This window comes from Lathyrus oleraceus, chromosome 5 (assembly GCF_024323335.1).
Source record: "Lathyrus oleraceus cultivar Zhongwan6 chromosome 5, CAAS_Psat_ZW6_1.0, whole genome shotgun sequence".
Classification (NCBI taxonomy): domain Eukaryota; kingdom Viridiplantae; phylum Streptophyta; class Magnoliopsida; order Fabales; family Fabaceae; genus Lathyrus; species Lathyrus oleraceus.
The window spans coordinates 53,005,169-53,028,819 of NC_066583.1; the positions used below are offsets into that span (position 1 = coordinate 53,005,169).

At 37.8% G+C, this 23,651-nt stretch overlaps 1 pseudogene; it reads left to right on the forward strand.

The window, feature by feature from the left end:
- Window positions 1-8,224: 8,224 nt before the first annotated feature.
- Window positions 8,225-8,324, forward strand: LOC127089188 (uncharacterized; annotated as a pseudogene).
- Window positions 8,325-23,651: the final 15,327 nt, after the last annotated feature.

Sequence of the window (23,651 nt, forward strand, 5' to 3'; positions counted from 1 at the left end):
TTGCTTTTTACACCTCCTTTTCTTCCCTTTTTCACTTTTGCTTCAAAATGGGTACCTGATATAAATAGAAGAGAAATACTGCATAATATCTGATAAAATGGGATAAATTAGTGTAAATGATAAAATAATTTAGTTGAATTAAGTCTTAAAAAGCGATATAATTTCGTGTTATCAAACTCCCCCATACTTAAATCTTTGCTTGTCCTCAAGCAAAATTCAGTATAGAACTTGTTAAAAGTTTTAGCCGGATGAAATTTTAAAGCACACATCAATTCGTACTAGGTTGCCAATGGGTTTTTGTTTAGGAGGATTTGAGTTAAATCTTGACATCAACAACTACCGTTACAACTTAGATAACCCTACCTTATGCCGATCGGTTCAAGTACCCTATGATAGCTATCCTGGTTCCTTTAGTCTTATTTTGCCCGTTTTCATTCTAGCGAAATCACATTAAGCCCTTTATCCTTTCGCGCACATAGTGGAGTAACCGGTTAGTGACTATGATCCGCTTTTAGCTAGAAGTTCTGGTACATAAGTCGGATAACTTCATTATTCAGTCCATTGCAAATTGCGGGGGATCGAACCGTAGTCCGCCCTACCAAGTTCAGTACCAGATTCCTACTGAACCAATTCATAATGGATCTTTCGTATTGTGCTTTTGCATGATTTGCAACCTTTAGATTAAATGATCCGGTAAGGGTCACCTAATTTAATTAGTGCATTTCTTGATATATTTATGTGTCTCAGGTTACTTTGGGGATCATTCACTTATATTCATCGGCTCTCCACGTAGTTTGCTATTAAGATGGTGCTGACTTCTGTATAAACTACTTGGGGTTGCCATAGAACTAAAAGTTCGAGGAATCGGTATGATAGGTACTTATCCTGATCTAACATATTGAGGTTCTCAGAGCGTTGTTATGGTAATGATTTTGTTTTGATTTCACTCAAATTTTATAAAGTAGGCGACCTTTATACTTATTGGGTGTGTTAAAATTTTTGTTATGGCTCAAGAAAGTTGAGGGAAATAGATAATAGAAACTTTTTCACATTCAGGACTTAACTTAAAAAAAAAATTTTGTTTTTATAAGGAAATAACAATGAAAAGGGAGAGTACAAACTTGAAACAAAGATGGGAATGGAAAGAATAATTTCCCCCCCCATACTTGAACTAAACATAGTCCTCGATGTTTGAAGGGAAAGAAATACAAAATGGAAAGGAAAAAGAAAAAATACAACTAAGGCTGCCTTCCACCTCTGGTTCTTGGTCCTGGTGATCTTTGACGTATGTCTAAGCTGTCGAATCTGCTAAACAACTCAGTAAACCGCTGGTCGGTTATGGCATTCCGAGCATCCTGTTGCTGTTGCATTTGACGCATCATCTGCATCATCTCTGTATTCTGTGCCTGCATTCCATCGATAGCATCCATAATGTCATCGTTGGTCGCAGGCCTTCGTCGTCGACGACGTTGGGAGGATGGGCCGGCTGCATTACTGGAAGGGTTGAGCGGGACTGACGGTTGTGTTGGCGGATGATCGCCTTGTTCCATTTCTTCAAACTCATCTGTTTGTTGGTTTGTTTGTGAAGGCTCGGTGGTTTCAGGAGCGCTAAGATCGTAGAGGTGGCGGTTCGGGTTTGTGACATCGGTTAGGGTGGTATTGGGTAGCACAACACTTGGGACTGCTTGGTTGTTCACCATCAGATAATAGCCTCCGCCTACTCTGTTTTTAATCAGGCGGCTGGAGCGACAATAGCCGATATCCATAGACAGGGGTGGAAGGGATTCTAAAGTTTGGAGTTTATCCCCTAGGTTCAGGCCAAGTGCTATGGAGGTTATTAATCCGCCAATTATGAATGGTTGCCGGCCTCTAGCACATAAGGTGCGGATATGATGAAGGAGAAAAGAGGCGGCGTTTACCGTAGTATCCGATTCGAAAACGCACTGGAGGAAAAAGAGTTCTTTTGAGTTGACCTTACTGTTGTTTGGTCTTCCAAAGAGTGTGTTTTGCAGGATACGGAGAAAATAACGGATGGTGGGGTTATGGATGTGGGAGAGAAGGAGTTCTTCCCAGTTGTTGGTATTTATACCGGAAATTTTCTTAAAAAGGTCGAAAACTAGAACTGTGTTCCAGTTTGAGGTTGGGGGAATTCTGGCATGGAGCAGACCTTCTGTGGGAAATTGCAGCATGGCACTCAATTGGCGTTGGGTTAGAGTGTACTCGGTGTTAAACATACGGAAGGTTGCTGTACCGGTTAGGAATTCACCTTCACCGGCGGGAGTGGTGTAGTCGTAAGAGCTTAGGAATTCTAAGGTTAGGGAAGGATAGGTGGGTTGGTTATGGGTGCAAAGGAAGGTTAAATCGACTCTACGGAGCATCCACTCGATACCGTGGAGTAAGCCCAATTGTTGTAAACAAGTTAAATCGGGGTACCTGGTGGGAGCGACGCCTCGCTGTTGGAAGCGCTCGAATTGCTCTTGCTGATAGTTGTCATCTCCGGATCGGAAGATGATATTTCCGAAGTTTTGACTTCCCGCCATTGTGATGGATTTTTGAATGAGTGATTTGGAAAGGAAAAGAAGTGTATATTTGATATGAGAGAGTTGTTTGTGGTGAAAGAAGGAAGTTTGGAGGGTATTTATAGGTAAAATGTGGGAGGTGAAAAGAAAGAGTGGTTGAAAAGTAATTAATTGTGGTAAATGAAAAATGAATGGGGAATGTAAAAAGGTGGGGGGTGTAACGTTCGTCTCCAACGGCTCCCTAACGTTCACATATCTGAGAGGCGTTACGCTCGTCACAAGGCTGTGACGCTCGTAACAGGCACTAAGTATGCCGCCCGTCACGGGTGGTGTGACGCTCGTCACACTTCCTTTTGGAAAGGCTTAGTAGCGCTTCACAGAATCACTTGGTAGCGTAATTAAATATTTTATTCTGCTTATGAACGTTTTAGTCTGTAGCTTAATTTAGTATGCATGCTTACTTGCTTTGTATAATAATAATAATAAGTAATAACAGTAGAGCATAATAGGCATTGCAAAATAAATTAACTAAACAGCTTCAATAAAAAGGATCATAATGTATTACAGGAAGGGAAAATAATAAAATGAAATAGAAATAAACATGAATTCAAATAACATTAATGAAAAAATCTAGCCTAAAACTAAATAACTTAGAATGAAGAAATAACTAAATTCCATCTATCTTCGGATCTCTGGCCGGAGGAGTAAAAAACATGAGTTTAAGTCAGGATTTGGCCAAATGCCGAAAGAAGAATAGAATTATTATTATAATATATAGATATATTTTTTTTTCTTTTTGAATAAATCAATAATGAATACTAAATAGAAATTAAAAGAATAATTAAGAGAAAAATAGAGAAATGATAATAATAATAAAATAATAAAATAACAGATTAATTTGTGGGTTGTCTCCCACTAAGCGCTTTGTTTAAATGTCGCAAGCTCGACAAAGAAACTGTTAAATATAGTCTATGAGTCCTGGGGGCGTTTCGTCTAAGTGTAGAATTTGCGAATCCTCGTTGGTTTCCGCATAGTGATAATGTTTCAGACGTTGCCCGTTTACGGTGAACGGTTCTGTAGATTGTCCTTTAATTTCTACCGCTCCACTGGGAAAGATTTTAGTGATATGGAAAGGTCCTGACCATCTGGATCGTAGTTTTCCCGGGAATAATTTTAGTCTGGAGTTAAATAAGAGTACTGCGTCGCCTTGCTTGAAGATTTTCCTTGATATACGCTTATCATGCCATTGTTTTGTTCTTTCTTTATAGATTTTGGCATTTTCATAGGCGTCTCTTCTGAGTTCCTCTAGTTCGTTTATGTCAAGGATTCTCTTTTCACCGGCGGTTTTATAATTCAAATTTAAATTTCTAATAGCCCAATAGGCTTTGTGTTCTAATTCTACCGGGAGGTGACAGGATTTTCCATAAATGAGCTTAAATGGGGTCGTCCCTATGGGAGTTTTATAAGCAGTTCGGTATGCCCATAAAGCTTCTGGTAATTTCAATGACCAATCTTTCCTTGAAGTGGCGACCGTTTTTTCTAATATTTGCTTGATTTCTCTGTTAGATACTTCCACTTGTCCACTGGTTTGAGGGTGGTAAGGTGTTGCTATCCTATGTCTCACTCCATATTTAAGTAGTAGTTTTTCGAGTATCTTGGATATAAAGTGCGATCCACCATCACTGACTACTATCCTTGGGATGCCAAATCTCGGAAATATTATATTTTTAAAGAGTCTAGTTACTACTCGGGTGTCATTAGTTGGAGAAGCTATAGCTTCGATCCACTTTGATACGTAGTCAACCGCCACGAGTATGTACTTGTTACCGAAGGAGGATGGAAACGGTCCCATGAAGTCTATTCCCCACACGTCAAAAATCTCTACTTCCAAAATACCTTTTTGTGGCATCTCGTCACGTCTAGATATGTTTCCCGTGCGTTGACATCTGTCACACTCCTTAATAGCCGCATGTACGTCCTTCCATATAGTTGGCCAATAAAAGCCAGCTTGTAGGATTTTAGAACAGGTCTTGGATGTACTTGTGTGTCCACCATAAGGCGCGGAGTGACAGTGTTGGATTATATTTTCTACCTCTTCTTCGGGTACACATCGACGGAAAATACCATCGGGACCTCTTTTGAAAAGTAAGGGATCATCCCAGTAATAGTGTTTTATGTCATGGAAGAATCTTTTCTTCTGCTGGTAAGATAAAGTAGGTGGAACTATTCCGGCAGCTAAATAATTGACTAGATCAGCGTACCATGGTATGACAGATATAGCTAAGGTGGTTTCTACTCGCATGTCGGAGTTGTTCTCTTCCAAAGTAGCTATGAGTTTGTCATACGAGAAATCATCATTAATGGATGTTCTTTCTGGTTCAAGGTTCTCAAGTCTAGAGAGGTGGTCTGCTACTACGTTCTCAGTTCCTTTCTTGTCCTTGATTTCTAAGTCGAATTCTTGTAGTAACAAGATCCATCTTAGGAGTCTAGGTTTAGCATCCTTTTTTGTTAGAAGGTACCTGATAGCAGCGTGATCAGTGTAAACTATTATTTTGGCTCCTACCAAGTAAGAACGAAATTTATCTAGCGCAAATACTACTGCTAGGAGTTCTTTCTCGGTTGTGGCATAATTCATCTGTGCTTCATCCAGGGTTCTGCTAGCGTAATATATAACATGAAGCTTTTTATCCTTTCTTTGTCCTAAAACAGCACCTACAGCATAATCACTGGCATCGCACATTATTTCGAATGGTTCATTCCAGTCTGGTGTCTGCATAATGGGTGCGGAGATCAATGCTTGTTTAAGAGTTTGAAATGCTTTTAAACAGTTATCGTCGAATATGAATTCAGCATCTTTCATTAATAGTCCGGTTAAAGGTTTAGTTATCTTAGAGAAGTCTTTGATGAATCGTCGGTAGAAACCGGCGTGTCCTAAAAAGCTTCGTACTTCTCTCACGGTTCTTGGGGGTTGAAGATTTTCGATTACCTCTATTTTGGCTTTGTCTACTTCAATTCCTCTGTTCGAGATGATGTGTCCTAAAACAATTCCTTCTTGTACCATAAAGTGGCACTTTTCCCAATTAAGTACTAAGTTTACTTTTACACATCGTTCAAGAACTCTTTCCAGGTTTTCAAGGCATTCTTCGAAACTTTGTCCGTATACAGAAAAGTCATCCATGAATACTTCCATGATGTTTTCGAGAAAGTCGGCGAAAATTGCCATCATGCATCTTTGAAAAGTTGCAGGGGCATTACACAGACCAAACGGCATTCGTCTATACGCGAAGGTACCAAAAGGGCATGTGAATGTTGTCTTTTCTTGGTCATCAGGGTGAATTGGTATTTGAAAGAAGCCTGAATAACCGTCCAAATAACAGAAATGTGAATGTTTAGCTAGTCGTTCTAACATTTGGTCAATGAATGGTAAAGGGAAATGATCTTTTCGGGTTGCTTTGTTTAGTTTCCTATAATCAATGCACATTCTCCATCCCGATTCGATTCGTTTAGTTATAGTTTCTCCTTTTTCGTTTTCAATAACGGTTATGCCTCCTTTCTTTGGTACAACGTGTACGGGACTGACCCATTTGCTATCAGATATAGGATATATAATACCTGCTTCTAATAACTTGGTTATTTCTTTCTTTACTACCTCACTTAGGATCGGATTTAGTCTTCTCTGGTGTTCCCTAGAGGTTTTACCGTCTTCTTCTAACATGATGCGATGCATACAAATAGAAGGGCTTATTCCTTTAAGATCGGTTATGTGGTATCCTAGTGCGGTTGGATATTTTCTTAAGATATGTAGGAGTTTTTCTGTTTCGAGTCTTCCTAGATCTGCATTGACTATCACAGGTCGTTCAAGTTCTAAGTCTAGGAATTCATATTTCAGATTTTTGGGAAGTGTTTTCAAATCAGGGGTTGGTTTGTTAAGACACTGCGTAGGATCTGGTGTTATTGCTAAGCATTGTTTAGATTTGTCTTCTAAAAGATAGTCCGATGATTTGTCTTCTCCTGACTCTGCTTCTTTTATGCATTCATCGATGATATCCATGAAGTAACATGTATCTTCTATTGCAGGTGCTTTCAAGAATTTGGAAAGAATGAATTCAATTTTCTCTTCACCTACTTCGAAGGTGAGTCTTCCTCGTTTTACGTCTATGATTGCACCGGCAGTTGCTAAGAATGGTCTTCCTAGTATAATAGGTGTAGTATCATCTTCTCTAATATCCATAATTGTGAAGTCAGTGGGAATGTAAAACTGACCTATGCGTACGGGAACGTTCTCAAGGATTCCTACAGGATATTTGATGGAACGATCTGCTAGTTGTACAGACATCTTGGTCGGTCTTAATTCTCCCATTTCCAGTCTCTTACATATGGATAAAGGCATAACGCTAATTCCGGCTCCTAAATCGCATAAGGCTTTGTCGATGACAAATTTTCCTATGTGACAGGGTATAGAGAAGCTACCTGGATCCTTGAGTTTAGGGGGCATGTTTTGGATTATAGCGCTACATTCGGCAGGGAGTGTAACGGTTTCACTATCCTCAAGTTTCCTTTTATTAGAAAGAATTTCTTTTAAGAATTTAGCATATGAGGGCATCTGCGTAATAGCTTCGGTAAATGGAATTGTAACGTTTAATTGCTTAAGGAGATCAACAAATTTTCTAAATTGACCTACATCTTTGGTTTTAACAAGCCTTTGAGGGTAAGGTATAGGTGGTTTGTAAGGTGGTGGAGGTACATAAGGTTCCTTCTTTTCTAGGGTATCCTTATTACTCTCTTCCTTTTCCTTAGGTTCACTTTCCTCAGTAGATTTCTTAGGGCTTTGGTTTTCTATCCTTGGATCAGACGGTCCTTCCACTTCCGTTCCACTTCTTAATATAATTGCATGAGCTTGGCTTCTCGGATTAGGTTGGGGCTGTCCAGGGAATGTACCAGTTGGTGCAGCAGTAGGTGCTTGTTGTTGAGCTACTTGAGATATTTGGGTTTCTAACATTTTGTTATGGGTAGCCAAGGCATCTACTTTGCTTGCTAGTTGTTTAAGTTGTTCGCCAGTGTGTATGTTCTGGTTTAAGAAATCTTTATTGGTTTGTTGTTGGGAAGCTATAAAGTTTTCCATCATGATTTCCAAGTTGGATTTTCTAGGGGTATTATTGTTAGGATTTGGTTTCTGGTACCCCGGAGGTATAGATGGGGTTTGATTCGGAGACTGTCCAGGTGCGTATAAAGCATTATTACTCTTATATGAAAAGTTTGGATGATTCTTCCAATTTGGGTTATATGTATTCGAATAGGGGCTTCCTTGAGCATAGTTTACTTGCTCTGTTTGGATTCCAGTCAAGAGTTGACATTCCGCAGGAGTGTGGCCTTGGATTCCACAGACCTCGCAATTCTGAGCTATAGCAACCACGGCGGTTGGTGGTGATACATTTAAACTTTCAATCTTCTGGACCAAAGCATCCACTTTTGCATTGACGTGATCAAGGTTACTTATCTCGTACATGCCAGTTTTCGGTTGAGGTTTTTCCACTGTTGTTCGTTCGGTTCCCCACTGATAGTGGTTTTGGGCCATGCTCTCGATAAGCTGGTAAGCATCAGCATAAGGTTTGTTCATTAATGCACCACCTGCAGCGGCATCTATTGTTAACCTTGTATTGTATAAGAGACCATTATAAAATGTGTGAATTACTAACCAGTCTTCCAAACCATGGTGTGGGCAAAGTCTCATCATGTCTTTGTATCTTTCCCATGCTTCGAAAAGAGACTCGTTGTCTTTCTGTTTAAATCCGTTTATCTGGGCTCTTAACATAGCTGTTTTGCTTGGCGGAAAATATCGGGCAAGGAAAACTTTCTTCAACTCGTTCCATGTGGTGACTGAGTTGGAAGGTAGAGATTGAAGCCATCTTCTAGCGCTATCTCTTAATGAGAAAGGAAAAAGACGAAGTCGAATTGCCTCTGAAGTGACACCATTAGCTTTAACAGTATCAGCATATTGAACAAATACGGATAAATGAAGGTTTGGATCTTCGGTAAGATTTCCAGAGAATTGGTTCTGTTGCACAGCCTGCAGCAGTGAAGGTTTAAGTTCAAAGTTGTTTGCTTCGATTGCGGGCGGAGCAATACTTGAATGCGGTTCATCTTGCGATGGAGCGGCGTAATCTCTAAGAGCACGAGCTGGTTCTGCCATCTCGGTTAAAGAAGGAAAAATGTTTTTGATATCAGGAAGGTTTATAGGAGGGAGATTGTTTTCAGCACGATATTCCCGAATTCGTCGTAAGACTCGGAGATATAGTTCGATATCGTTGATTCGTAAATAGAGCGGTTCGCCTTGAGAGCGAGTGCGTGGCATACAAATCAACGAAAGAAAGAATAGAAGGAAAAAGAAACCTTAGTCTCTACAGCGTAACGGAAGAGTTACGATATCGATTGAATAAAAGTCCCCGGCAACGGCGCCAAAAACTTGATCGCTCGACTGTGCGAGTCGAGAATGGGATACAAACTGCAAGTGCACAGTTCTATCGCGTAGTTTTAAAAGATATCGATCCCACAGGGACTTATGAATCGATGTACCGTTATCTAAGGTTACTACGTAAATCTAAGGTGAAAATGTTTGATTGTTTGGGGAAAAGGGAGCTAAGAGCTAAACTAATATCTAGATTAAATATTAATAAAACGGATATCGGTATGTGGTTCGTCAAAACTAGGGAATCAATTCCTTGTCGGTCTCTCGGTTTTAAAATAAATCGTTTCGACTAACTTTATTGGTTAAAGGTTTTATCTCAAACTCTCGCTCTGTTGAAGAAACCATGATCTTATGTTAATGTTGCTGTCACTTATAATTAAGTCAAAAATCATATTTTGAAAACAATAAAGTTGCAGAAACTCTTTTTAAGAAAATACTGACCGTTTTAAACACCCTTATCTCAAACTTTCGCTCTGTTGACTTAGGTTATACAATTAAATCTAAATGCTTAACTCTCGTCCTCACATTCAATCTTTAAAAATACTTTTTGGAAAAAGGTCAGAATTTAATTAATTCTAAAACTTGCTCTCGCCCTGAGATAGATTTAATGACTAACTTACACTGTCCAGTTAAAACCTCAAACTCTCGCTCTGTTGGTTTCAACTTCTTTATGTCTTTTACCTTTGTAAAAAATCTTGTTATTAAACCTGTAAGTTAAGACCGTAAAAAGATTGATTCTAATTTTAAGTTTGAATAGACCGACTTAGTTTTGATCCCTCTTTCTGCTTACTTTACATACCGATACCTAGGCAAATTAGCCAGACATGCTTACTGAATAATAATTAATATCATGCATACACAGACTCATTTCAGGCAGGCAATGCAAATAAACAATAGAATAAAGCATAAAAATTAAATAACAATTAAAGAACCTGAATGCGTAATACAATGGTCTTGAACACTCCACCACAAGCCGGTAGGATTTGTTCTTCGATTCTTCAATTAAACAGTAAATTAAATCAAGGAAATAAAAAAAACTCGAATATAACGTAAGGTTAAATCCGGTATAAAGTTGCCCAGTAGTTTCCGGTGTAGAAACTACTACGCGAAAAATATCTAAAAGCTAAGAACGGGGGAAAATAAATTGCAAGGGAAAAAGAAAACAAAGCTTGCAAAATAAAATAAATAAAATGGACGATGCTGGAAAGGAAGAAAAATAAGCAAAGGCGTGAAAAAAAATAAATTTGGCAGAGCTTCCGCAAAACTGAGCGTGCAAAAACTCTGTAACTTTTGGTTTGTGAGACGGCTATTTATAATAGCCTTGGTAGCAGCATTCCGTTTCTCTCCTTCTTCAGCGTGGCTATATCCACGGCGTGCATATAGGAGACCAATTCCTTAACGTTATTCTTCAAGTCCTTCTGAGGGCGATACTTGCGCCACAAAGGTAGTGGGGTTGCGTGACGCTCGTCACGCTATGTGTGACGTCCGTCACAAGGCTCCTTCGCGTGACGCTCGTCACGCGTCCTGTGACGTCCGTCACAGGCACAGCATTGGTGACTTGTGCGCTTTGGGCTGGGCTTTGGCCTTTGGTTCCTTTTCTCTCCTTTTTGTTGCTTTTTACACCTCCTTTTCTTCCCTTTTTCACTTTTGCTTCAAAATGGGTACCTGATATAAATAGAAGAGAAATACTGCATAATATCTGATAAAATGGGATAAATTAGTGTAAATGATAAAATAATTTAGTTGAATTAAGTCTTAAAAAGCGATATAATTTCGTGTTATCAAATATCAGCACATCATGATCAATCGTACCTTTGATGTATCTTAACACTCTCTTGACTGCGATGAGACGACACTCTTGAGGTTTCTCCATGAATATGCTTAACAATCAGACACTTTGACAAATATCTGGTATGGTATTGTAAAGATACCTCAAGGATCCAATTTTGTTTGTACAATGTTACATTTACAAACTCATCATTTGTTTCCTTTTTTAACTTTGCTCCAGTCTCCAATAGTGTGACAACTGCATTATAGTTGCTCATCTTGAACCTCTTAAATATGTCTTAAGCGTACTTCGTCTGGTGCAGAAACACTTATTCACTTGTGTCTTTAAATTGCATCCCTAAGAAATATGACAAATTCTCTAGGTCAAACATTTCAAACTCCTGCATCAACTTCGACTTGACTCTTCTTATCTCTGCTTCATCTGCACCTATGATCAACAATTCATCTACATATAGGTATAAAGTGATTCGACAGACCCTGTCAGCATTATTTACATACACTCCATGTTTTGAAACATATTTTGTGAAACCCGCTTCGACCAGGAAGCTATCCATTCTCTTATTTCAATCTCTTGAGGCTTGCTTCAAACCATATAGAGTCTCCCTCAATCTGTACACCTTCAATTCCCGCCCTTTGATTTTGAATCCCGGTGGTTGACTGACTTAGGCCTCTTCTTCCAAAGGATCCAGTTGACGTATCTTCAATCCTTTGTATGGTGCAGTTGACACAACAATTATGATGGTTTGTAGCCTTGCCACATGTGCATAAACTTCTTCGAAATCAATATCAGGTTTTTGTAGAAAACCTCTTGCTACTAGTCTTGCCTTATGCTTATCAATCTCACCATTTGGCCCTAGCTTCAACTTGAAGACCCACTTCACATAAATTGACTTCTTGATTGTCTTTTCGATGCTCTCAGGTCTTATTCTTCTCGATTTTCCTGAGTTCTTCTTGCATGGCTACTAACCAATTTGAATCATTCATGCATTGATCCAAATCTATTGGTTCTGATTCAACCATCATCATTACTTCTTCTATTAAGTCACCATCTGTATCAACTGCTTGATCTGTAAATCTCTCATATCCAACTAGCCTTGTCGACTCAGTTCTTGTTCTAGTTGATCTCCTAACATTCTACTCAGGTGGTTATTCCCTGAAAATTGTGTTGATGGTGTGTTATCATTTGCTATTATAGATTCTCCATGAACCACAATCGGGTTTCTTGATACCAATTTGTTGGAACGATTTAGGGTTCTAGAAGAATGAAGAAGAGAGGAAAGAGAGAAGGAAGAGAAAAGAGATAAAGTTGTAAGAATTCTATTAAGTGAAGTTCATCTATTTACAACATAACATGCCTATATATTATTGACAACTAAGGCCCAATCCCAAAACGTACAAGTTACATTTTGACTTTGACTCAACAACTATATGTTATATTCGACTCTGTCGACAACAACTGATTCTATAGCTAACTCCCACTAGACATGCTACTTCGACTATGTCAAACACACCTCAATCAAATTCAATTTTCTACAAAAACAATTATTACAACTTCTAACAAGTCCATCCAGATCAATAAACAATGACTAGGTCGCTTTGGTTAAGTATGCATGCAAAGACCCACGTTTTCAGGCAATGTTTTGTTCCAACAATGAATAAATTTTTCACTAAATTATCTTTTTAATTTGTCATCTAAAGATAGGAAATCAAAGACAAGTCTCTAATATTTCATTGTTGTCTTTTTACTTCACTTTAAGCAATTCATTTTTGGGTTCATATGAGATACCAACATTAACAATTAGACAAATTATTCATATAAGCACGACATGGAATAATGCCTCAATGATCATGTTCAATTTGCACACCTTGCTACCGATTTACGTGTCATGTTGTAATCCATTTTCAAGCCCTTTTCCCTTATTGTTACGTAGTAATATACTCACAGTTATGTTATTTCTCTTTAAAAGACAAACTTGGTCAATTATTTATGAAGTGTAATTATTATTTCGAATCAATCTTGAGGTCAAAATAAGATATTCTGCTATGTACACTGACAAACTCGAACCTTGGTACAGGGTGGCCTGATCAAAACCTTTCCTAACCTGCTAACAATAACCATTTTTGTTGTTATATATTTGAGAGTATTTGAATTCGAATTTGAAGGAAATTAACTGTCAAATACTCCAAACAAAACACTGGAACCAGCCTGGCCAGTAGTACGTTTGAAAGCATACTCTTTTCAAAAAGTTGATATATGCAGTCTAATATATATATATATATATATATATATATATATATATATATATATATATATATATTGTTTTATCAAATATTTTCTTTTACTAGTACTTTATTCCAAAGATATAAACAATAGTTCAAAGAAGCATACATCAATTATTTTCAATGTAATTTCTTAGTTGGCTGCATGTTCTCATTAGCCACTTTCCTTGCATGCATGTATTTGTCGTTTCTCTGAAATAGACAGCTTATTCTTTCCGATAGAAGACTTTTCATCTATAAAATTTTCTTCTATTATTGTGAACTCAATATTTCCAAGCTTTTTGCAAATTCTTCTTTTTATGCAAATTCCAACATCACTTCAATTGTCACTCATACTGTTGTGCTATTTATAGACAAACACTAGCTTCTAACAGCATCGCTGTTGAATCAACTAACGTGTTATGTATCGAATCAGAACTCATCCAGCATCAGAAATAAATGAAATCAAGTACTTCATCTACTTACTTCTTTTGCAAACAATACATTGAGAAAATGATGACTTTTAGAGGACACAAATTTGTGTACCTATACGCGAACACCTTTTACCTATGATTCATCACTTGAAAGTTGAATGGTTTAGAATTAATACAATAACTTTGTGTATATGTAATTTGACTTTGATTTTGTGGTCTATAAAAAATATTTATTAAATGGATCTTGTACTTGTGAAATAAGACGATGGTTGATGAGAATCGGCTTACACACAAATATTAAGAGACTCCATATATTAGGGTTTTGTGGAATTAATGGATGAATCTCCAAGTCTTAAAGTTGAAGTATTTATGGAAGAATTCTCACGTCGGTTTAGAAAGAGAGAAACAATTTTTCTCCTATTTTTCTAGTAAGGCGTAGAAATAAGGGAAGACTAGTTCTTCATCAGATAAGTCACGTGTATATAGGTGTTTACCGTTTTTTCTCCTTTGACTACAACCTCTCCAAACAGTTATTACTGTGACACATCATAAGTCACGTGTATATTAGTGTTTATAGTTGTTTTTGGCAACTAAAATCACAAATTTTTGTTCACGTAAGAAATTAAATTCGAAAATTTCTCTGGACAATTTGTGCAAAAGGTTTGAGAAAGTATGTTTGTGCTTGGATATCTGATGTTTGAATGTAAAGAATTTGGGTAGAAATCCCAATAAGAACAATACATAATTATTCTAAGAACTAAAGTAAAACAAAGAAAAAAATACAAGTAATTAACTAAAAATACTTGGATTAAGGAATTAAAAGAGGGACACAAATTTATACATGTTATCTCACACACTCTTCTCTCTTTGTGCATTGGATACTCGAGTTCTATAGAGATTACTGATAAAAATTGTGAACCTTTATTACATGAATAAAATCTGATTATATACTAAAATTTCATAACTATCGATAACGATATACTCTTCAGCACTCTACACGTACACCATCACGTGGCCTTTTTTCCTCTTCTTTTCTTCCAGATGTTAGCCTTTGAAAGAACCCTCAAACAACTCCAGTAAAGGACGTCTCTGTCGAATCTTGTAGTATGGTGTCAAAATGTCTCTAGGTCACCCAATCCTTGGACTCAATAATACGCCAAGTCCCAAATCACCTAATAGGTGAGTCGAACTCACCACCTTCGTTCTACGCTTTTCATGTTGAAATGTTAAACCATTGCAAGCTTTTTCAAAGTTCTGAACATGTTTTGAAGAGAGAGTGATCCTAATCTTGTGGATTTGTTCCTAATCTTGTGGATCTATTCCTAATCTTGTGGACCTGTTTCTGATACTCTTTCAAACCAGTCTTAGTGGGTTTCAATGCAACTTGAGTCGAAAATCACTGGCTAATAGTAGGCGATGGAACATGAGCCTTGAATAAGGTGGGGAGACCAAGGCCTAGTCGGGCGACTCGATGCACGACCACAAATTATTGTTGCAATTGGTATGAGTTGATTTCTTCATGAGTCATTCCTTTTTTGGCCCAATAAAGTTATCTCCATCCACATTCCCTCAAGCACGAGACCTCGAGGGATGAAATGATAAACCTAACACAGGCAGTGACTTCATTGATATATATGACTTCAATAATTGTTATAGGCAAGTCCCTCAAGCATCAACGAGTCCCTTAAACGTCTCTTAGGGTGAGGGTCTCAAGCGCCGCTTAGGGCACATGTATCATTTAATGTTTCGGCATGCTGATTCTTGTCTTGAGAAGGCATGATTGCTATGAAACGTAGATCACATGCATGCAGACACATCCATCCGTAGGTGCTTTCTCTCTCCAACTACAACAACACGTCTATGGTTAGCCAAGATGGCATACGTGACATAGGTAGTCCCCTCATTACTTAACCAAGTGAGAGACTCCATTCCTTTTTCACTTTCTTCAAAAATTCCTCTAATTCTTCCCAGTAGGAGCTTCCTTTAGATATTTCTCCCAGGCTTGCTCGCGTTTTCCTTCCTCTACCACTTAAACTTAGGTATTATGATTTTTTCTTTTTCTTTCATCTTGTCCTTTCCCTTTTCTGGTTATGACCATTATTAGGGATTTAGATGAGAGTGGTAACGTGACCGAACCTTCTACTGGTAAGGATCTTATGAACATGTGGGAATATTGCATGCAAAACTCTAGATGTGGTGATGGAACGCTTGATTATAAGCTTTTCGAAACGCGAATGTTTGGGAGTTACAAGAGTACCTCTGATTCTCATAGTTATAGTGATATTGATCATGACTCCTTTTTACCTTATGCATTCTCAGAAACATCAAGGTTATTGATGACATCTAGCTCATAAAAACAATTAGGGGTCGAAGACTACAATATGTAATATGTAAGTCTGAAATCAGTCTAAGAGGGGGGGGGGGGGGGGGGGGGGGGGTGAATTAGAAACCTTGAAATTTTCTTGTTGTAAGGATTATTTTTCTGGTTTATTGTGGTGTTTAGGAAAGTAGTAAAGTGAGAAAAATAATGACACAGAGATTTATCCTGGTTCCCTTCACACTCCGAAGGTATATCCATACCCCTTTCCAACAAGAAAGAGATTTTCACTATTTGTTTGGACTTGTACAATGACCAACAAAGACCACCAAGAACAAACTCTTGGATTTCCAACAAAGTTCACTTATGAGAACAATCCTCTCAAAGTGACTCTCTTGTTTATAAACAAGGAAACCTTCTTAGTGATAAGAGAACAATCCTCTCCTATGCACCTCTTACTATCAAACAAGTAAGGATAAAACACTCACTATCTTAATTCCACTAATGCTGGAAAAATTAAGATGTGAAGAACAACAAGTGTATAATTTAAATGGAAGTTTGAATAATCTGGAAATATCTGCACATCAACCAAAGGATTGATCTTCTCGTTTTGGAATAATCAATCTTACAATGCTTATAGAAGTGTTCAAATGATGCATATGAATTTTGGACACTTATCTTTGAAAATAGTAAACAGAGAAAGATTGTGAAAATTAATTTTTGAGGAGGTGATTTGCAATATGAAAAATTTTAGTTTAAATATCCTTCTATGAACCTCTTTAAACAGGTGCAAACAACCAATGGATGCCATGGTTCATAGAGAAGAAACATGAATTGAAAATATGAAAAGTTGCAATTTTTCTACAAATATTTCCAGTAGTAACCGGTTACATTAATTGCAACGTTAAGAAAAATTCAAATTTTAAACTGTGTAGCCGGTTACCATGAAAGTGTTAACCGGTTACATGTTAACAAAATCTGCCCAGAAATTGAATTTTGTTTCGGGTTAACCGGTTACATAAAAAGTGTTAACCGGTTACCACTATTGAAAAAAGGAAAAATTGAGAACTTTAAAAAGCTGTAACCATCTTGAAATAAATTCTAAGTGTCCATATCATATTATGCATGCAACAATCAATTGAACACTTTATATATAAACATTAACTAAGATTAAATTCCAATACCTTTGTGATCAATTTCTCGAGCGACTTTGAGCTATGTATGATTGAAACTTTGTGTGAAATTGCTCTATTGAAGTCTTGATCCATTCTTTGATGATTGACCCTATACGTGCATCGTTGTCTTCATCAAAATACTCGAGAAGCCATGTCTTCACATTCTCCCCCTTTTTGATGATGACAACCCGATTCAAAAGGTGATTCTTGGAAGAGTCATCGGACTTGATATTCTAACACGTTTGCTCCCCCTATGATAATGCTCCCCCTAAATTCTTGATTTATTTGGAGATTTTGAAATTTTGAGTTCCTGCAAGTTTGTTAGATACATACAAAATATGCTAGAGAATCTCTTCTCCCCCTTTGTCATTATCGAAAAGGATGGGACAAGACATATTAACAGTTTGGAGATCATGCATATAAAAAGCATACAAAACATCATATAATTAAGAGCCATAATATTTAAAAGATATGAATTAAAAAAAATGAAACTTATTTTTCAAAAAAAACAGAATAGCAGCGAGGTAACCGGTTACAGGAAATGTGGTAACCGGTTACGTTAAACAAAAAGTAACACAGAAGTCAGAAACGCTACTGGTTAACCGGTTAACAGAAATGTGGTAACCGGTTACCTGATAAAAAAATGCCCCAAAATTCAAATTTGCTACTGGTTAACCGGTTAACAAGGATGTGGTAACCGGTTACTTATTGAAAATTTTGTAAAACACCATTTTTTCTTATTCTTTGGTAAGATAATAATGTTTTTGCGTACCTTTGCCCTGGTTCATCATAAGACAGGTTATGACGAGTTTATATGTCACCTTCATCCAATATTTCCAAGCTCTCTTTGAATTTTGTAAAACGGTTCCTTTGCGAGAGGCTTGGTGAAAATGTCGGCCAGTTGGTTATGAGTATCCACAAATGTAACTTCAACATCCCCTTTGAGCACGTGGTCACGAAGGAAGTGATGGCGGATGTCGATATGCTTCGTTCTTGAGTGCATGACTGGATTTTTTGTAATGTTGATGGCACTTGCGTTGTCACATCTTAGCGGAATACATCCGAGGTCTATTCCGAAATCTCGAAGTTGTTGCTTTAGCCAGAGTATCTGAGCACAAGAGCTGCCTGCTGCTATATATTCTGCTTTGGTTGTACTCAGAGAAACACACACTTGTTTCTTGCATGCCCATGAAATTAGTGCATTTCCGAGAATGTGACATGTTCCACTCGTGCTTTTCCCATCTGTTTTACATCCTGCATAATCCGCGTCAGAGTAACCAATTAAATTGCACATACTACCTTTAGGATACCATAGGCCAACATTTGTCGTTCCCTTGAGATACTTCATGATTTGTTTGACGGCGGTGAGATGTGATTCCTTTGGATTAGCTTGAAAACGAGCACAAAGACATACACTAAACATTATGTCAGGACGGCTTGCCGTCAAATACAACAAGGAACCAATCATACCTTGATATTTGGTGATATCAATTGAAGTACCGGATTCGTCTTGATCAACATAAGTTCCGGATCCCATAGGGGTAGACATTTGCTTGCAACTATCCATGTCGAATCTTTTCAAGAGTTCTTTGCAATACTTGGATTGATTTATGAATATACCATCGTCTAGTTGCTTGATTTGTAAGCTGAGAAAATAATTCATTTTACCCATCATGGACATCTCGAATTCTCCTTGCATCATTGAGGAGAATTCTTCACACATATCTTTGTTTTTCGATCCGAATATGATATCATCAACGTATACTTGTACCAACAATGTGTTGTTCTTGATTCTTTTGATGAAGAGAGTTTTGTCAACCTTGCCTTTTTCAAAACCTTTTTCACAAAGAAAGTTGCAAAGTCGATCATACCAAGCCCTAGGCGCTTGTTTCAATCCATAAAGAGCCTTTCTTAGCTTGAAAACATGTGAGGGATTCTTGAAATCTTCAAAGCCCGGGGGTTGCTTTACGTAAACTTCTTCGTTGATGTAGCCATTAAGGAATGCGCTTTTGACATCCATTTGAAAAAGCTGAAAGTTTAGTGAGCAAGCATAAGCAAGTAAAAGGCGTATAGCTTATAACCTTGCTACCGGAGCGAATGTTTCTTCGAAATCAATTCCTTCTTCTTGGTTGTAGCCTTGTGCGACCATCCTTGCTTTGTTACGAACAATGATGCCATTTTCGTCAAGTTTGTTTTTGAAGACCCATCGAGTTCCAATGATGTGTTTATTGCTAGGTTCGGAACAAGTTCCCAAACTTGATTTCTTTCAAATTGATAGAGTTCTTCTTGCATAGCAATGATCCATTGGTCGTCTCCTAAGGCTTCATCAACTTTGGAAGGTTCAATTTGAGAGACAAAAGCCATGTTTAAGCAAGCATCCTTTAAATTCAATCTTGTTGAGACTCCTTGACTAATGTCACCAATAATCTTGTCGATTGGATGGTCTCTATGAGTTCTCCATTCTTTAGGTAGATCATTGATGTTTGCGTCTTGTGGATCTTGTTCTTCATGGTGTTCCGGTTGATTTTCATTACCGGATATGAAATCTATCTCTTGAGGAATACCTACTAAATCATCATCATTATCAACAATAATATCCTCCTTGGAGGGGTTAGTTTCATCAAATGATACATGCATAGATTCTTCAATAGTTAAAGTTCTTTTGTTATAAATCCTATAAGCTTTGCTAGAGAGAGAATAACCAAGAAAAATACCTTCATCGGATTTTTCGTCAAACTTACCAAGATTATCTTTGTCATTGTTAAGGACAAAGCATTTGCATCCGAAGATATGAAAGTAGGCTATGTTTGGTTTTCTTCCCTTGAAAAGTTCATAAGGAGTTTTCTTCAAGATAGGTCTAATATTGACTCGATTACTTACAAAGCATGTCGTGCTTACCGCATCCGCCCAAAATTATTTTGGAAGATTGGAGTCGCTAAGCATTGTTCTTGCAAGCTCAATGAGAGACCTATTTTTTCTCTCTACCACTCCATTTTGTTGAGGAGTCCTTGGTGCCGAGATGTTGTGAGAGATTCCATTTTCATCGCAAAATTCTTCAAAGGAAGCATTTTGGAATTCTCCACCATGGTCGCTTCTTATGGAGGCAATGGTTAGTGACTTCTCATTTTGGATTTGCTTTGCATACTTCTTAAATGCTTTGAATGCGTCATTTTTCTGCAATAAAAATAGAGTCCAAGTGTATCTAGAGAAATCATCAACAATGACTAAGGCATAAATATTACCTCCGAAGCTCTTTGTTCTTGATGGACCGAATAAGTCCATGTGCAACAGTTGTAATGGCCTTGAAGTGGTCACTACATTTTTGGCTTTGAAAGTTGATTTATGTTGTTTCCCCTTTTGGCACGCATCACAAAGTCTATCTTTGATAAACTTCATCTTGGGCAAACCAATAACGAGGTCATGCTTGATCAACTTATTCAAATGTTCCATGTGAATATGTGCGAATCTTTTGTGCCAAAGCCATGAATTGTTGTTGTTTGCCATGAGACATTTTACCTTCAAAGACAAGTCATTAAGGGAAATCAAAAAAATATTGTTAAGGCGTTTACCTTTTAGTTTAACCTCATGTGTGACTTCGTCTTCTATCAAGCACTCATCTTTAGTGAACTTGATCTTGAAGCCCTTCTCACATAGTTGGCTAATACTAAGAAGATTGTGCTTTAGTCCTTTGACATAAAGAACATCTTCAATGGACGTGAAAGGTGGTGCACCAACAATGCCTTTGCCAAGAATCTTTCCTTTGTTGTTATCTCCATATGTAATAAAACCCTTGGCTTTAAGCTTTAGATTTGAAAATTTGTTGATGTCTCCCGTCATATGCTTGGAACACCCACTATCGAGATACCATAAGTTTGATGTGGATTCCAAGCAAGCCTACAAAACAGATTAAGTTTTGTTAGGTACCCAAGTTGCTTTGGGTCCTTCATAATTAGTGCCTTTCTTTACCCATACGTAATGCCCATTAGCAACACTAAAGTTTCTAATATAGCAAGCATTAGGTGTATGGCCTTTAATACCACAATAAAAGCATGTTGATTCAAAATTACTTCTATACCTAGAAGGATAAGACTTCTTCTTAACAAGGTTTTTCTTTTTAGGATAATGATGAACTATTTTAGGTTTGTTCACTCTTGGATTGGTTGGTCACTTGCCTTAACAAAGATTGTCTTGTTTGAGCTTGGTTTTGAAAAGTTTGATAAACCAAGCCCACTTTTATCATTTGAATATCTTTGTTGGCTAAGTACACCCTCCAATCCAATTTGTCATTTTTCGTATCTTTCAAGAACTCTTTTTAGTTGGACAATTTGAAAAGAAAGTAACTCACATTTATTGCATACAACATTTTGTTTTTGATCACTGTCATACCCCAAAATTTGCCCGTTAATTTTGCAAGACATTTTTCAAGGCACTCCAACTCATTACTCAAGGCATTGACCTTAAAGGAACAAAGACCCATCTCACGGATGGCCAAATCCAGAAAATGGCCTAAATTGGCTTGCTCGCTAGGCGAGCAACTCCTTCGCCTAGCGAACCCTTCACTACGCCATTCGCCTAGCGAAGCTTGCGAATACCAGAAAATTCTGGGCTTCATTCTGAGCCCATCAGGTCACAAAAATCATTATAAATAGCAGAGCTTCATTCAGAAAAAGGGGAACGAAAACAGAACGGAAAGAGGAGATAGAAAGAAGGCACAGCAAACCCTGGAGGCTAACCCAGAGAATTCAGAGCAACCCTAAAGGAAACCCTGAAGGAAACTCATATGCACCAAGGTTACCTCCGCCCAACTCAATCCGGCGCCAACCCTAAGAGTGACTTGCCAATTCAAGGTTGCAATTCAGTCGCAAACAGGTTTGCATTACTATTACCGCTTTATGTTCTTAACTTGCATGTGGCATTATGATTGAATCTATAAAAATATCTTAAGTTTTTGCATGTGAATTTAAGTATGTATGAATATCTTGAACGTTCGACCATGTAATTTCTGTAATGGATGCCATAGGGTTTGGAGCTTTCTGGCATTGTACTGTTACCAAAACCAGAACCCGCAGCCGCTCGCTAGCACATCGCTAAGCGAGCATGCAGCGAGCATTCGCTAAGTCTTCGCTAGGCGAGGCAGGAGCGAACGTGACATTCGCTGATTTTTCTGTCCTGTTTTATGCTTATCTGATCTGTTTTATTCTAACCGTGCGTTATTTTGCCTGACATTCCTACCGCTGTGTTCCTTTTGTTTGGTGCAATTCTCGATTGCACCCTAATTTGGTATTCTGACCTGTTTGCTGGATTTTGTAAAGGTTCACATACTCCCGGAAAAGGTAGCTGGCTAAGGTATTCCACTTTATTTGTGGGATACCCTTGTGGGGATTCATCCTAATTACCTAATTGATTTTAATGTGGAGATTCATCCTAATTACTTAATTGATTTTAATGTGGACCTAATCACCTAATTGATTATAATGTGGGGATTCGCTCTAATTATCTAATTGATTGTAAAATATTGCCTTTGAATATGTGATCTTGGACCTCTCTTTGTTGCCTTACGATATTACGGTATTATGGTCATGTCCCGCGAATGTGGGGATACACTTAGCAAAGACCCTTCGATTAAATCATCATGTCCCTATAAAATAAATCATTGTCCCTCGGATGTTGCCTGCGAATATATGATTTTGTCCCTCGATGACCCGTCGTTGTAGCCTACGGTTAAATGATGATCGTCCCTTCAAATGCTAAGGTATCCTTACAAATGTTGCCTTCAATGATCAAACGATGACCCTACGATGTCCCTTTACATCCAAAGGGATAAGACTACTTACTTCTCAATAGTAAGGACAGTTTTACCCTCATAAGGATAGGAAATGCCCATAAAGACCTTGGGTGGGTATAACTCTTAATTGCTGGCTCACAACCTAAAACATTTTTCATACTTCACACTTTGCAAATACTAGAAAATCATCACTTGGTATACATTCGTACTAGAATCATTGCCAAGTTATATTTTTCTAAACCGCTTTCAAAATTAAACGAGATAAATACTTTGTATACATTCGTACAAGAATCATTACAAAGTTAAACTCTCCTTTCAAAACCTTTTTTTAAGCAATTCACAAACACTTTTTCAGACAAACCTAAGTGATCAAGCAATTAAGAGCCCATGGATAACCATGGATACAAAGGGTGCTAACACCTTCCCTTTGTATAATGTACCTCCCGAACCCAAAATCTAATTAAGGTCTTTCCTGTTCTTTTCCACCTTTCCTTATTGGATAAAAGAAAAGTCGGTGGCGACTCTTGTTATCCGCGACATTTGCTTTCCAAAGCAAAAACACACAAAGTCAGTTCACCGTATGACAGAACTGGCGACTCTGCCGGGGAATTGTTAAAGAGAGGTTACCTTAAAAACAAGATCACTTATTTAAATTGTCTGATTTACTTTTAAGGGATTGCTTGGGTATGTTATGCTTGAGTGAAAAATCCTACACCCGGATCTAGTGTACCTTAGGTAAGTAGCAAAAGATCATCGCGACTATCCAGCGTATACTGGAATGGTCAAAATGATGGCTACGGTTAATGTGACACTATGGATGTCCTGATGTTCCTCATGTTTACTTGAGGAAAATTTTGGCTTCCGCGTGATGTCATCAAAGCATTAACCAGACCTTTAGAACTCTAATT